Raw genomic sequence first — 17,241 nt, 5'->3', positions numbered from 1 at the left:
CTGAAATCGAAAGATTTCACGAGGCGCTTTTTCGTACAGGGATGACGGACGAGATCCGTTAACAGATTGCTTTTCCGACCGACGGAAAGCGAACGAGAGAATAATTTTCATGCAAGAGTGACGAAGGAGAAAGAGAGCAGGAAGTGCGGGAAACGCAAACGGTCTCTCGGAGCCGCGGAGAACCTTCCACGAGAAGAGTGAGCTTAAAGGAGATAGCCGGTAAAGATCCTAGCACAGGACAGCCGGATGAAACCGACTGTCGCGGCGTTATCCGCGCGTACCATCTCTTGCGCCTGTGACAATCTTTTCACACTTTGCGAAAGGATCCATTCCTCAACCTATGAAAATGCGATCGTGCGGCATGTCGCAAATCGCCGCGATATCGAACAGGCGAATCGAATCGATTGCTCCTTTTTTATAATCCGCGCAAGAACAATTCAATCGCTTTGCACAAGTTTCTTACAAGTTGACTTCGATAAAAAGTTGAAAGTGAGTTTAACAATAGCTATCAAACGTGCTGATATTTAACGTGCTAATTGGACATAGCTAAACAGAACTGTTAACGTCTTAATGAGCATCCTTTTTTTGTTCAATTATAAGACGCGAAGTACGCGTATCGCACTCTATGTGCGATAATTTGATCGAGAAGCAAGGTGTCAAAAAACATTAATATGCGAAATAAAAGCATTAGTAACTATTATTTAAATGGGATGTTATTTAGCTATTGCTTTTTCTAAATATTGTTCGAGGAATTTATCATTGGTCTTTGAATGTTTATTTATTCGTCTTTTTTAATGTTTTTGTTCTATAAAAAGATTATTTTTTACTACTTACTAATCACAGGTATTAACAATTGAAAATATATATATATATATTGAAGGGAAAAATTTATCAAACGCATCTTATTTTTTGCGTACATTCTGATTTCCATCTGATTTCCCGTCAAGTATATTCAGAAAGAAGATATTTCGTCTCGACTGTTGAGACGAAATATTTCATTCTCGCGTCATATATCATACAATGCAAAGATTACAATATAAGAGTGATTCACCGCGAGCTTTTATCATTCGTCATTCTCGCTATCGTCATATTTTTTACTATGCTATATTCATAAAGTCACCTGTAACGCAATGCATTTATGAACTACTAAAATCTGCGTTTACAGGACGTTAGCTTGTATTATAGCGTTACTAAGTTGAGTTCAGGTAGTTCTGTGAAGAACTGCGGGATCTGTTTACGAGTTTACGAGAAAAGGCCACGGCTTAACTCTTTCAAGACTCTCACCATAATCCCAATGTCCTAATGCTATCTTTAAAAATATTTAACATTTTAACAAGATTATCCGTTCCGGATACAACACTCTACATGCACTTCTGGTTTTACAAGTAGCTATAAAGAAACTTCACAAAAAGATCAAAATTTACAATGCTACAAGAGAGAGAGACTACGACATTAAAGCGTTCAATATTTTACTAAAATATTATGAAGTTTTAAGATTAAAATATGTGATATACAGCTATTTCGGCTCGAAAGTGTTACGCTGTGCCATTAAAAATAGATGAAATAAATTAATCGAATAATTCATTGACTTTTCTTATTTTTTTTTTATTAGTTGAAGTTATTAGCATAAAAATCACATAATCGAAAGAAACGAATAAAATATATTCGTCTATAAATTTTAAACAGCAAAAAAAGACACTGACTTAGATAAATTAAGATTTACAGACATCCCCGACAAAAAGACTATAAAAGAGAAAGAAAAATTTCCCGCACGGGCATAGTGGGCACGGTGCAAAGAGTTTCGAACTTCTCTTATTTTGACTTGACCACACGACACGACAATGCTCTTAAATTTCACCGACTTGGATTGTGAAGACAACGCCGTTATACTCGGAAATTTCTACGAAAAGAAGTGGGACGTGCCCTTAGAAATTAGGCTAGTCATTGTCAGATTTCTATAAAAACCAGCGAATTGTGTCGAACCATTGCTTTCACCTCGAGATTCGCAATCTCATGGTGGAAATCCCGTACAATGTCATCGGCTGCGACATTAAAGCGGAGGAATCGATTATTGTGTCGATTTGGATAGCAAAGTGTTTTATATACATATATTTAAAAACTTGCAAATTATATCTACTTGATTCGAGCAAGTTTGTCTAACAAATTATTATCACGTTAAACAATAACAGATAAATCCTGGTGTAAAAAAAAAATCAATAAAATCGGAGTTCCATCAATCGCAGACAATAAATTCACGTAAATAAATTTTAAGTATTAACAACCCAATAATTTTGTGGCCAGTAAATCGTGCGTGTAAATTGAGAAATCGACTTCATATTTATCAAAGAACCTGTCGCGAACAGAAACACAAATAATGACAGCTTGTACATGAGACATTAGCCTGCGCCACATGGCACTAAATTTCAGCGATTTAGCACGAACTTTAAATGGGCTCCAAAAACTTGCTTCCACCATTTTTTTTCTACGAGTTTTACACACACACACCGGTAACATATGCGCAGATACGTTTCGCATGATCGAGAGCTTCTGTGTTTTACGATCGTGCGATTTTATTTCCTTCTTTTTTGCGGTATGGGATCACTTTCGCGTTTCATTGCATTGTGCGAGCTCGGAGCGACAGACTGCGCGTGACAGGCGCCACAGCATAAACATCGATCTGCGAATATTACCGTGAAGCATTATTCGCGAAATGACTCTCGCGGTGCTCGCAGCTATTCGCTAGGTGAACCAGAAACTTCAACCATTTGCTATCAAACTGCCAAGCGACGGCAGACTGTTAACTTTCACATTTCTCACAGCAATTGCGCACACCATAATCATTTTTTCCATCTATAGGAAATAAAACTTGGATGTAAACCGCGTTTTTCTCTTTGATAAATGGCAGAAGCCGATAGCGATAGATTTTTTTTTTGACATTTTTGTCAGGAAAGAGGCATTAAAGTTACTAAACTTACGATTGCTCGATTTGTGATGTTTACGTAAGGTCCAAGTCCACTATCAATCATCAAATTTTTTATAGACATGAATCAAAAGATGTCACGCAATTGTCAAAATATAACTAAAAATATTACGTATTTTATAATATATCTTGTTTTCCAAATATATTGCACTTATGTAAAGGAAAATCTTCTTTTTACTTTATTTCAACAGAATAGAATAAAGTATAGAAAAAATAATATTAGGTATTTTTTACATAATTATATTGGAGTTCGTTAAAGCGCTCTTTCATCACACAAGTATATTATCATATAAAAATTTAGAATCTTTTAAACAACTTTTAATGACGTGCATTTTATGCACATCCGACAAAACATTATTAAAATAAAAATTGTTCAATGCTATGTTATGATACAATCGAAATTTCTCAAAAGATAATTTTCTCCTTTTCAGCACTTTTATATCCTTATATATAGCAATTTAAGATCTTATCAATACTAATAATAAAAATTGCAAACTTATTTGAAGATCTATGTTTCATATCATCCATTAAAACGACGTATTTCATAAAATTTCATATATTGACAAAGTGACAAATATGTCAAAGAATTCTAACAACTTTTATCAGAAAACTTTGTCTATCGACCAACGGATCCAAAATTGTGTCGAATTCTCTGAAAGAACGTAAACAATTTCTTCTCGTAAAAAGAATTGTTATCAAAATAATCAATCTTTTACAAATTTTATTAACATACTTCTTATGTATCCTCTCGGGATAAAGCTTCATAAAACATAAACGTGATAATCTTTCAAAAGATCTCTTTTTTTTCTCAAAAAACGCAAAAAATTCATGGATTAACAAATAAAAGAAAAAATAATCGCGCCATTAAAATACCTAAAAATGTCACAAACGTCTATGCGTTATCTAATCTTTCGAATGCTTCTTAAACGTTTCCTAAACCTCGGTGTTTTCAGATTTTGGCATGGTGGTCGATTCGTCACATTTTATGAGTCACAAAGAAAACTTACCACTCGGAAATATCGACGACGAGATGTCCTGAAGTCCGCTCCGAGGTTGACGAGCGTCGTCTCAGGGAAATGGTGATCCTCCTTCGTTATACACACTCTCGTCGTTAAGAACTTCCTATCCTCCGCCGCCCTGACGATCACACACTTCCGCCACTGTCACTCACTCACTTTACGAGCTCCTCGATTACGATACCCCTCCCGCAACTAAAGCCGATAACTCTCCCGGCTGCGAGTCGATGACAGACAGCCACCTCGCACCTCTCGATCTGTTTATCTATGCGTCACTCGCGCCTCGCTGTTGACGTCCGTCGTCGCGACGACGCTACGAAAGTTGCGCTCGGATTCGCGCGATTCAAATGGACTACCACACTATTCACTGATCACTGATCGACAGGTTCCGTCGAGCCGGTGCTCCCGGAAGAAAAGTACGAACTTAATTTCCCTCCGAACGGCGAGGGAGATACGTCTGTCAAATCGAAGCCGAGATTTTGCCACTCGATAAAGGACTTTTCAGATCGAACTCCGATTACTCCGGAGAACTGTTATCACACTATCTCGCCGCCTCTCGTCTCCTATCGAATTAGATGAGTTCGGCGCCTCGATCAGCTCTATCGTCTCTCTCTCCCTTTCCTTCTCTCTCTCTTTCTCTTCTTCTCTCGACGAGAAAGACACGCACCATATACGACACCGAACAGGCCAACTGCGCGCCACGGCACCCGCCTGTGAACTAAACGCCACCGCGACCTGAAGCCGGGACTCGACTGGTTCCTCCGGCCTAGGGAGTCCCCACCGCTCTTTCCAACCGCTCTTCCCCCCCTCCCCTACCGCTCGCTCCCTACCCCCTTTCGAGAACACCCACGCTCGCTGTGTCGCGCGCGCGACCCTACGCGCGCACCATCCCCCGTGGGCTCCCACCCTTCACCCTCGCGTTCTTTGCTCGCACTCTCTCAACCGAGCTTTCTATATCTCTCTCTCGTTCCCCATCCCTCTATCTCTGCCTCCTTCTTCGGGAACTATTCCTCTTCTTCTTTCTCTCTCTCTCTCTCTCTTTCCATCAGTCTGTCGCGCTCGATTCTCGCCCTCTTTCTCCGTTCCTCCCTAACTCTTCGCCATCTTTGTTCAGCTCGCATTCCGATGGTGGCCGGTTCAGCTCTCTCTCTCTATTGCCTCTCGACTGCCTATTCCTTCCCGCGTGCGCTATGCCATGTTCCGACTGCCTAACACCGACCCTTCACGTACGAACGACCGAACGACCACCCCGTTCTCTTCTCCGGCAGTGCACACGATCAACCGCTTTCTATCTTTCTCTCTCGTTCCTCCCCGAGAAACCGCGCGCGCTAGTATACCCTTTGCCAAGGACTTTCCAGATCTCTCCTACCTCCGCACCCCCATGTCCTACCCCATCCTCTGTTCGCGTTCTGACCAGCCGTTCCTTTCAGAAATATTTCGACGTCCGCGCGCATGTACATCCTTGCACCTGACTCCTCCAGGAGTTCCACGGCTGAGGAAGTGCGCCGGCCAATCCCGGGCACATGTTCGACACTTCCACTCCATGCCATTCTTCTTGAATCGGACGAGCGGGAGGGAAACGGGAGAGGCGGAAAATCTCTTTATCATACTCGCGAGCAAGCGGAGTACTCCTCGGAGGATAAGGGTGTTACTCCCTTTTTTCTTCTTTGACCATTGGATCTTAGCATGTGGCGAATCAAGAAAAAAATTTCCATCGAATGAAGATCGGCAAGTCATTTTCCTGGTTCGAGATACAGCTGGACAATGAAAACCTCGACATGTCTTGTTTAACTCACAACTATTATTTACGATAACAAATGCCTAACGTTCCAAACACAAACTAAAATTATTTAGGAGACTACAATCAGGAGAGTACAATAAAAAAATATATCATTTCATACCAATTTGCATTTTTAAATAACTGCTTATAATTTTTTTAATATTACACGTTTCCGCTAGTGACTAATCCCTATTTTGTAGGTAATGTTTACTGCACATTCGTATCGTCAGCGAAAAAAAAAGGGTATTATTTCAAGCGAACTGTTATTTGAAAATAACAATTACAATCCGAATATAACCACGAGAGAAATTTCCGCATCAGCGAAAATTGATTTAAGCTCGATATATTGAAATTTCAACACAACTAGATTAATTTGCGAGCCTGCTTATAAATTCCTTTCATTACGATGAAAACTGCAGTCCCCGGGGATTATTGCATATTTACAGTATGAATTTTGGTACGATCGTGTAATTGCATCACCACTATTTGCAAGACACTTTTCATAGCTTTTCCATTCGACAAATGGCGTCGGCGCGAGTGACATTTCCATTTCCACTGCATGCAAAAATTAAATTCGACACGCGCAACGAGTTCTCATGCCATACAAGATTACGCCAATTCCCACCATGATGCCCGTATCATGCCACAATTAGTTGGCAATTAATCGCGTATGTTAATCCTCTTATTTCGAGATATCACGCGTCCCATAAGAATGAGTACCGTACAAATAACGTCGCGTGGACGTCGATTAGTAACAGTCATCGGTGCGATCTCATGCCTTAGTGTATATTCGATATCAACAATCCTAAGGGACTAAACATATATATCTATCTATATGTTTATATTTTAGACATTACACAACTGCGATGACGCTAACGGAATTGTAATGTCTCGCGCTATAGCGCTTTAATGAATAAATTATGTTTTCAGTTGATACAGTCAGCTATGCTCTAAATATACGGTTGTTTTAATATGCGCGCAAACTCTTAAAAGTTTCGCTCTAGCAAAGATATACATGGAATATAGATTTAGAACTTTAATATACGTCGAAAACTTTTGTATAAATTATTTATTTTAAAAATAAATCTTTAGATAAATTCAATTCTTTCTAAAATGACATTTACTAAAAAGTACTTTTATTGTACTTGTATACCTGTTTGAAAAATAAACTTCTATTTTTTTGAACAAAATAGTTCATATAATTATTTACCAAATATAAAGTGATATAATATACCTTAACATCCTGTTTGCAGGCAATAACGTATTTCAAATAATGAAAACGTTTTTTATCGATTCGATGACAATCGTTTCTCTGTTACTTATGCCTCGTCTTCCTTCTTTAATATCGGCCTTTTTACGCACTCTAGGATACTATCTGTGCATCGGGAGGATCTCCTTCCGAGCCCATCAAATTTCGCGCTGCCGCAAGCAAAAAAAGCACACAGAATTTAATTTTTGCCCCTTAGCTTGAACGTAGTTGCTCTTGAAAATTGGATTTTTTTAATGAAACCTCATTCGCTTGGAAGCACCAGCAGCTGAAGATTAAGTTTCTCAGTAGACAATATGAAATTTACCTTTAACGATTCTTAGAAACATATCACAATAAAGCTCCTGGAAAATTATTTCCAGTATTCTTATAAAAATAAATTTATAATAATCGAAATTGATACGATTTTTTTTTTGTACAAATATCTATTTTGTAATATTTGCCTCGATACTTAAAATTTCACATTATTGACGTTGATGCTAATTTCGTTGCGATTATTAATTCTATAATATCGCAAATTTAGTCAGTTATATTAAAGCTGTCATAGCATATTATTTGTCGCTGCAAAGAAGCCACACCGACATATATTTCACTCATCTCGGCTAGTCAAGATAATAAATAATTTTAGCATTAATTTGCACTATATATAATATATGTAATATCAAAGTATCAAATGTATAATACATTTTAAAACTAAAATTTTTAGACACAGATATTAAAATACAAATGCATTAATATTTAATAATAAATATATATATTTGGATTCTAATTCAATCAATTATCTACATTGTATTGCTTTATATATAAAATTAAAATGAATATGATTGTGTTCTAATTTCATCTAAGTTCATTTTTCGTAGCCAGAATTAGAAATTTTAAAATAAATAATTAATTTTTATTAAAGTAGGCGTAACTTAAATTTAAAACAAAAATCTATAGTTTAATTTTAATTTATGTCAAAATCGTATATTCAGTCCATCTACTTCTAATAAATTTATAATAATGTATTATCAATAAGACAATTACAAATAGAAACTTTATGACTTTATAATCGACACAATAGATCACGATTGCGAATAAATCTGCTGGATCATCATTAGCATTCGACCTTGAATCCTACATAACTTAAAATCAGTACTGATCAGTCGACCGTAAAATTTTCGCTTATTGCGATTCCATACTTTCGCTTTTACGGTGCGACAGCAGCAGATTACCGGAGCTCTTGGACGCAGTAAAACTGGCAATAATCGTAATTTACATCTGTTCCATAACTTGTGATTTATGGGACTTAAAATTTTCATAAGCCGCAAATAAGTATTGGCGCAAATACGAGACCGACTGTCATGCTCGCACGCGCATTAAATTTAGTAATGTAAAACGAACATGTGTTCCAAAAGAATCCGAAAACCTGATCTCTCCCCTCACAACAAACTATAATCTTATTGTCATAAAAATAGTTACTATAATATTTTACATCGCAGAATATCTCTCTATTCTAATTTAAAAAGGAAAATAAATGCGCTTAACATTATAATTTGACGCAACTTATTTTAATTAAAAAAATAAAATATTTGTTGTCATTCATAAATATTCCGAGATAATATCAATAATGATATTTATATTAATTTTTAAATATAAAAAAATATTTAAATTTGCGCTTTTTATTTGTCATAAACGAGGTAATATTATTTACAAAAATTATTTATCGATATTAACTCTAAAATAAAATTTCACTTCATCATTTATAACATAACATTTTGCAGCTACGAATAAAATTCGCATTTTGCTTGTCTGCATTAATTTACAAGTATCCTCCATATAGTCTGCATAGGTACTCATCGTGTCGTGAGCACTCTATCAATTCATTACGTTACATCCCGGAACAAACGAATTTCGCAAGTCCCGAGAGAGCTGTCATACTGTCATCGATCATATTTGCGCACCGACCAACGCGTCTAATCTCGTGATAAAAAAATTGAGAGAACGTTAACGACTCGCACAATAATTATGTGGTTGTTATTTCACGTGTGGTAAACTTTAAAAACTGAAACTTTAAAAACAGCGACAGCGCGTTCATGGCTCCGTAAAAGATTCCGTTAAGGACACATTTTTTGTGTCATGGACTTTTAATTATTTTGGGTTAACCTTGTAACTGTCAGTCCTTTTTGATTTTTTCTTAGCACAAAACGTAACCAACTTACTTAGATACGGGTCTCTCGACAGGTAAGAATTACGACTTCAGTTCGAAGGTTTTCGAAAGTTTGAGAGCCATTTATGCCTAGTTGCGTCACGCAGGACGATGATTTTGTTGAATTCCTGACGAAAGGTCAATGTGTTTTTAACGGAGGAAGTTGAATGGAATGATTGTTATACGAACCGGAACAAAAACTTACTTTTCACAAGATATTTGTGGTATGACATAATATGAGGATTCTGCAATGTGTTTCTACGAGATACTTGAGACGTCATATTTAAGTTATTAGTATAATCAATCTTTTTCTAACATAAATAGCTTTTGAGGTGTTTTTAAAAAAACACTTCGTACAAATGAAATTTCTCAAATATAACTTTATATAATATATCACATAATATATCAATAATAAAATATTATTTTTTGTTTAATTTTAAGTTGATTACAAAATATAAATTTAACACTTAGTCATCAAACGTTAAATTTTTATAAAATTTCTATTAAAAAAATAATATAAAAATAATTTATGTTTCGTAAAGAGAAAAAGAAATATTAAAATAATCATTTATATATATATATATATTAAATAATATAGTTATGTTGCATATTACATTATTGATAAGCATTCGAATGAGAGTTACTGCAGCAATCCCCGTCACTATCCCTAAATGTAATCTGCTAAATCGTTAATTACACTTAACGAAGATCGAGAAGAGGGAAGCTGAGGCTTCGATTCAATTCATTCGAGTATACCGCAAGTGCAATATCTATGCTACTGTGATTATATCGAGCTTAGGAATATGCTTGAGAATATTGTTCTACAGTATGTTTCAAAAGATTATTACTACAAATTTTAAATATTATTATTTTACTACTATTTCATAACAAATTTTAAGTAAATTTTTTTTTGCTATTGAATCTATCTATAGTAGTAGTAACTACTAATCAATTTAATATAAAAGATTAATTATTATGTATTACGAAATAAAGTAATATTTTTTTGTAAAAAGCCGACAAGATTTGTAAGATTTATTGCAAATTCTTAAATATAATTTAAAAATCTACATACAAAAGAAAGCATAGTTGCTGTATGTAATAATAATTCAACAAAATTGAATACATTTTGCTTTCATATTATGTTGATCCTGAAATTGAAAAGACCTTGTGCCCATTTTTTTTTGTTGAACTTTCATTTGATCCTCGTCAATGTTCCCTTTGGAAAGGAATAGAAATACAGGCCAACCCATACCGGACGCGGGGCTGTGCACGTGGACACTTTCCGGTTTCTCACCCCTAGCTGGACCCCGCCACGACTGACGCCCATTAGAACACTCGTATATTTTTACTCGGCCGATATATCGTCACACCGGCACTGTATTGCATTAGCACGGGAGATGTGTGCCCCAGATAACACTAGTCGAGCTGGTAACGATCCCCCGGTGCTAACAGGAGGTGTGAATTTTAGACCCGAACGTTATACCGGTCACCCTCTTGAACGTTACGCCGTGACCAAGGGAGTAAATGATATCACAATATCTTGTCAACCCCATCTGATCCTATCAAATGCATATTTTAAAAATAATTAATGTCTTAATTAATATATATTATAATAATTAATATAAGTCTGTTTTAGATTAAGTTTCTTTTTATTCTTTTTAACAGAAGTAAATTTTGTACGATTCTTAATCGTTTTTAAATTACTTTATTAATCACTGATCAAAATTACTAATAAGATAAAAGAATATAGTTCCTGTTCGTTCCCTTCACTTTCTATAAATAAAGCGGAGAAGCATTTCACAAGTCTTCATTCGGAATTCATATTTAATTATATTAGAGAATTTGCATTATTGCGAATCACTCAGGAAATAAATGGCTGATCACTCTTTGGTGATCTGATAATGCGCAAATGCAGCATGACTGAGATGTCAAAACTCTAATGGAGATAATCCGAAAAGTTTCGTTGGTCGTACTCGTGGGACACAATTCGCAAGCTCCTAAGTCCGCTACGAGATCGACAGAGAATCGCCGTCCTATAATTCCATTAGTTGCGCGAGCCGGTCGTTCCCACGTTCGTCGAATCGCTTGGTCGGCCGAGGGACGAGAATCGTTCAAAAAGTTTGCCAATCACGACCACTTTACACGATTAGTGTCCGCGAAGCACTCGAGCTCGTCTATAGCTCGATATACATGCTTTGTGAATTTTCATACGAGTTTGCAGCTCCTAATATCATGTATCAAAGAAAAATTCAAAAATCATATTATAAAAGCTATTATCTATTTCTATTTAAAATAATATGCGTGTTTATTTTAACAAAATTAAATCTTGATACTCTAGCAACCTATACAAAATTTGATTATTTTTTTTATTTTAACTAGACGAAAAGTCTAATATTAAATAGAAGTGATCTTATAAAACTACTTAGTAAGAATAAAATTGCATATAAATTTATTTTTTGCGAGCAGATCTTGATTATATTTCGTTAAGATATTACAAAAACTTGTTTCTTTTATACTTTACATCGCGATAATTAAATTCGATATCGATTGTATATAATAATATCACTATTAATAAAACAATTTTATTACATTATATATTATCCAAACTATGCTTAATTAGATATTTTTTGTGATCATTTTTTTCTTAATTACAATATAAGAATAACGATTACGAAGAATAACGATAAATAATTAAAAAAACCTTTTAATTCATGGTAATAAATAATGTAAGTTTTCTTTTACGTAATAAAATCATTTGTCAATATTTAAACGAGAATCGATTTAATAGGCGTCGGATGTCAAATCCCCATTGAATATTAGTTCCATCTATTCTACATGCTCAATCTCAGATATCGATTCATTACCGTATAATTTGTGATAAATGTCGAACTAAACGTAATTTCCAAATGTCAATGTCATCCGAAAATTTAATTATCTGATAATAAAAAATAAACCACTAAGGAAGTTTCGGAATTAATTTAAGCTTATACATTTTTCGTAAAGTTGCAACGAAAAATCCATCGTTATTTAATCACTTCTTCAACTTTATTCAATAAAACTTAGATTAATGCTACTTGCCGTTATAAAGCTCAAATAAAAGTAAAATGTAAGTTTTTTGATAATATTATACCTTTACAGAAACACTTCACTGCTGTTCGTAACTTTGCAGAAAGAACGAGAAAATATGCCCGAATATAAAAGCAGATGAAACTTGAAATTTACTACTCTTAAAACAGTACCAGAAAAATTTCTAACAGTTCACATACAAGGAGAAATGACGCGTAATGTTATGATACCAAAAATTAATGAAAACTGAATTTAGGGATTGCCATTAAATGTAACGGAATAACATAATTGTTTCAGAGGAATAAGTATAAATTTTTTCTAAATATACATAATTTCTAAAATTTTAATTAAAAGATTTATAACATTGAAATTTGTCTATAATCTCTATAACGCTATTGATATTTTACTCATTTAATAATTATTAAAAGCAGATTTAATAAAATAGCAAATTTCAAAGGAAAAATCACAAAGTTTCGTTTGTCATCAGAATGGCTTTTGTTTCACTTCTAACAGTAATAATTAAATAATACCAACAATTCAATATTAATAAAATTTTCAAAATATTCTCCCAAGTAATTAAAACTGATTGTTTTTCTTTCATTGCTGTAATAAAAAAGGAATTCCACATGATGACTGTATTCAATGTAAACACATCTGCCAGCTGACATGTAAGAATTGTCACGAGATACCCGCAAGTGGATTGATACTTTTATGGGACATTTCGTCGAGCGCAGAGAAAAGTTGGGAAACGGTTGTCCTATGGCGGAAATGTTTATCCCACGTACTTGCAAGATTTGGAATGCTGCCACTTGCTCTACATACGTGAACTGCAACGCCAAGCAAGCGGCAAGCAGCAGCAGCAGCAGCAGCAGCCCCGCTCGCATTTTGCAGCGTACTGTCGCGATTTACACCCAGATTACATTACACGATCTCGAACAAGCCCGAATATTATATTTTACGCTCCTGCCTCCTCCGCTCCAGTGGCTTTTCAAGCACGAGAGTGCAATGGAACGTAAGGTGTATAGTTTGTCGAAAAATTCGAACCAATATTTCAGTGAATGAATCTACATTACTGTAGGAAAGAACGATGTATAGGGAAATGATAAAGGACATGCAAATAAAAAGCATAAATATTTTTTTACGATAGCTATAAAATATACCGTAAACAGAAATTTATATAGGACAATTTTTGTATGATAAAAATCACGTAGAAAGCAATTTTGTAATTTAATTTTTATAAATGTATAATGGTAATGTTAAAAAGGTTGGAGATTTTTAATATGAACGAGTATACACACGCAAAAAGTTTAGTTTTTCTTCAACTTTATCTTAGAGCATCAAGTAAAAATGTAAATGAGATAGATTTAAAATTATTTAGAATTATCAACATCGATGCAATTATTAATCTGCCCTCTTTTTTAAGTGTTGCAGTTATATCTTTGTAGATGTGTATATCTCTATACATACGAAACAAACATAGCTGTTAATAACTCGACTTCACTAGTACTCTTTAAATAATATCTGGTAAAGTAATAATTGAAGAATTGTCCTCGAATGTGACATGTAGTCTCAGGAAATAAGAACAAAATGTCTCGACTCTGTGACAGTAACATTATTATTTATACGACGGTAGATCAAACGTAACATAGTTTTCGATATACAACGAGAGTTAAAGTAATTATACAAGAGTGGAATAGTTGTGCACCAAAAGTATTTAAGCTTAATGAGCTATCGATATTTTACTTGTTACCAGTATTAATACGTTAATATCGAGAATGAAAAAGCAAGCAAAGATAATATATATCGATATTTCGACAATCATCGGCACACCTGCCTACCAACCAGATGTACATCATAGTTTCTTAGTAGCTACGTTTCTTAGTACGTACCAAGTATATATTCTAGGAATGATTTAAGTATACGAGAAGGATACTTGGAGCGTTTACTTTAATTTACAGCGTTCCTTTCGATTTCGAGATAAAACGGGGCCGGCGCGCGATACGTTCTCCTCTTTTTTCCCCGTTTCATCGAAGCTCGTAGCTGGCGAGCGTTAATCGGAGGTAGAAAATTTCCAATAAAGAGCCACATTTACCGAATAGCCGAACAATTTCGTCGCGGTGCGGGAAACAGTAATGGGAAGTCTGTCAGTTGTAGAGCAGGCTACGTGATAAAAAACAAAAAAAAAAAAAACAAACAAATAAAGAGACAAGGCCAATATTTGCGCGTTCGGATGCGTTGACGCTTGGGAATTATTAAAAATTGCAGTCGAATCGTCTTGTTTAACGCGCACTGCCAAATGCGTATTTTTTTTATGATTAACTGAAAAATCAGATCAAAGTTAATCGTGCCGCGTAATTATTAAAAACAACATGGTGTTGCATTAATTTCTTTCGAAGCACTTTATAACAGGTGCGCAACAGACGCACAAAGATAATTATATTAATTGTGTTTCATAAAATTAATATAATTACTTTTAAAGATTATATCCATTACATCTCCATTATCCATAACCTATGCATATCGAAAAATTTAATGTTTTAAAAAAAAAAAGAAATTACATTTTCTGTTTTTTCTTAACAAATAGGAATTAACTTTTTTTTTATATTTTTACGATATATTACTATTTCTAAACTATTCTTCTAACTTGCCTAATTAAACATATACTAATGTTTAATCTCAAAAACATAAGCGAATCTAAATGCTCCGTATTGATTACGTTGCTCGGATATGCGGATCAAGCAGACCATGTTAAATTGCGAACGATACGAAACCGTTTAATTAATGCTTGCGCTATAGATTATTTACCGCAATTAAAATCATTAAATGTATTCTGCAAATTCATCCATTTAACATTAAACATACAATAATCGCCTGTTACATATCAATTACGTATACTACCTATCTATTCAATATCCATACGTAATACCAAAATCAGAATGAGCAGTTATTGTTAATAATAATAATAATAACCTTAGAGATTACAGAGCATTTTGTAAAAATTCAGTGTCGAATGATCGGGGATTTCGTACGTAAAGATTTCACAACATTGTCAGACTGTGAATGGACATAATCGATAGAATCACGTTCATTATCGATCAGCTGCCAGTAACGATACGTCGTACTTTACGGAGGGATCGATACGTCTATCGTGCTTTATGGAATGGCGATGCTCGTAAACGAAGGGATTAAAGGCGTAACCTCGAAGCAACGTCCCGGGTACACGGGCGAAGTCAATAAATTTCTAATTTCCTACCAGTGCCACCCCGTATACCTATCGTGAGCCGCGGTGAGCTTATGAATGGGGGAAGATTAATATAAAAATCGAGGTTCTCCCCCCCCCTTTCTCGTGGTTGTATATCAGTGTATTATCCGCGATATGCGACGTCGTTTTACACTTTATAACACGACCGTGATATTGTTTTCTCGCGATATCGCTATTTTCTGCCGCAGTTTTCGTGGTCCGCAATCGTATGAGAAATTCAGCAGAATCCTGAAACGCTGTGCGGCAATTGGACGGTATTCATACGTAAGCATCCCACTATGTAAAATGGAAATAGAATTTCACAATTCTCTCGTGCAAAAGATAAACGCGATAATGTCTTGTGTTTTAAAAATAATTGGTTAGCCAAATAATTGATTGTCATATAGAACACAAATTAGAAAATAAAGTTGAATTATATTGTATGATTTTATAGGCAAAATGTTATATTGTGAACTCGAATATGTTATAACAAGTTTAATTTTCTATCAATTATTTTATTCAAATGAATGAAAATTGTCATGTAAAAAATCTATGAAGCGAAAAAACTTTCACTCATTTCCATAATTATTATATTATATTAAACTTACCATAATAATTTTTTTCTCTTTTAAAAATGTATGGAAATATATTACGTACTTTATAAGTTTTGAGCTATATCATATGATAGATCAATTAATAGAATTTTAAGTTATCTTATCTGCAAATAACCAAAGAATTCATCAATTCTAAATGGAATACTGTTTCATTTTATATCTAAATAGAACTTTACCTTTTATATAAACACAGTTTTTATAAAAATCATCAAAATGTGTTTCGTATAATTAGCTTTGCATGTCGGACTTCTCCGATGGTGGATGGTTAAGCGATAATATATTCCATATTTTATGGTCTCTCAAGTTAAGCTTAATACAGCGTGACGAGTAGGTGAGCGATTTAAAGTTCCATTAATGGAAATGCTAAAAATTGACGTTAGGATTTTAAGTTAGGATATAACTCATAACTCGCCAATCCACGCACATTATATTTTGTAAAATTTTGTAAAATAAATATAGATGTAAAATATTTATACGGAAAAAGAGCGATTTTTGACGAGTGTATGATATCGAATGAATAGAAATTAGAAATCATTTATCTCGGGTTCAATATATTTCGATGTTAAGCATTAATTATATCGCAAAGCACTGCCTCGAATGATTAATTTTGAAATTGTTTATTTGTCGTTGTTTCCGGTTAATTATTTACTATAAATATTTGAGCAACAGTATCGTATCCATAAAATTTCCATGAGAGCAGAATCGAATAAAATTCAATCTGCTGACAAGCAGTGATTATAATATTGATTATTAACTGCACTATTTTGTTAGCTGGATTTTAACATGTATACATGCGCGCGCGCGCGCATGTGTGTGTGTGTGTGTGTGTGTGTGTGTGTGTGTGTGTGTGTGTGTGTCATAATTTGTACATAAAAATAGAGTTCCTATATTACATAAACTTTTAAGAAAAAGTTGTGATTTTTCAAGTCTAACAAACTTATATTTATAATTATAATTATAATTAATTATAATTATATTTACGAAGAAGATTAACACTCAGACAGTTCGATTAAAAATTTAATTACTTTACATTTACACTTGATACTCTAACAAGTTGCAAATAGTCTTGCTTTCATGGTAGCCGCATAT

General features: G+C 34.4%; 1 protein-coding gene across 1 annotated transcript in view; it reads right to left on the bottom strand.

Moving 5' to 3' along the window:
* olf413 (DBH like monooxygenase olf413) overlaps nucleotides 1-4,750 on the bottom strand; it is a 192,984-nt gene extending 188,234 nt beyond the window's left edge. Inside the window, exon 1 of the mRNA XM_089080179.1 lies at nucleotides 3,988-4,750. The gene's annotated coding sequence lies outside the window, so the exon portion shown is untranslated. The remainder of the gene's footprint in view (nucleotides 1-3,987) is intronic.
* Between the last annotated feature and the right edge of the window lie 12,491 nt (nucleotides 4,751-17,241).

The sequence above is a fragment of the Pogonomyrmex barbatus genome, unplaced genomic scaffold (genome assembly GCF_055798465.1).
Source record: "Pogonomyrmex barbatus isolate J1 unplaced genomic scaffold, ASM5579846v1 scaffold3, whole genome shotgun sequence".
NCBI classification, from domain to species: domain Eukaryota; kingdom Metazoa; phylum Arthropoda; class Insecta; order Hymenoptera; family Formicidae; genus Pogonomyrmex; species Pogonomyrmex barbatus.
This window is presented reverse-complemented; position numbering and strand designations above follow the sequence as displayed.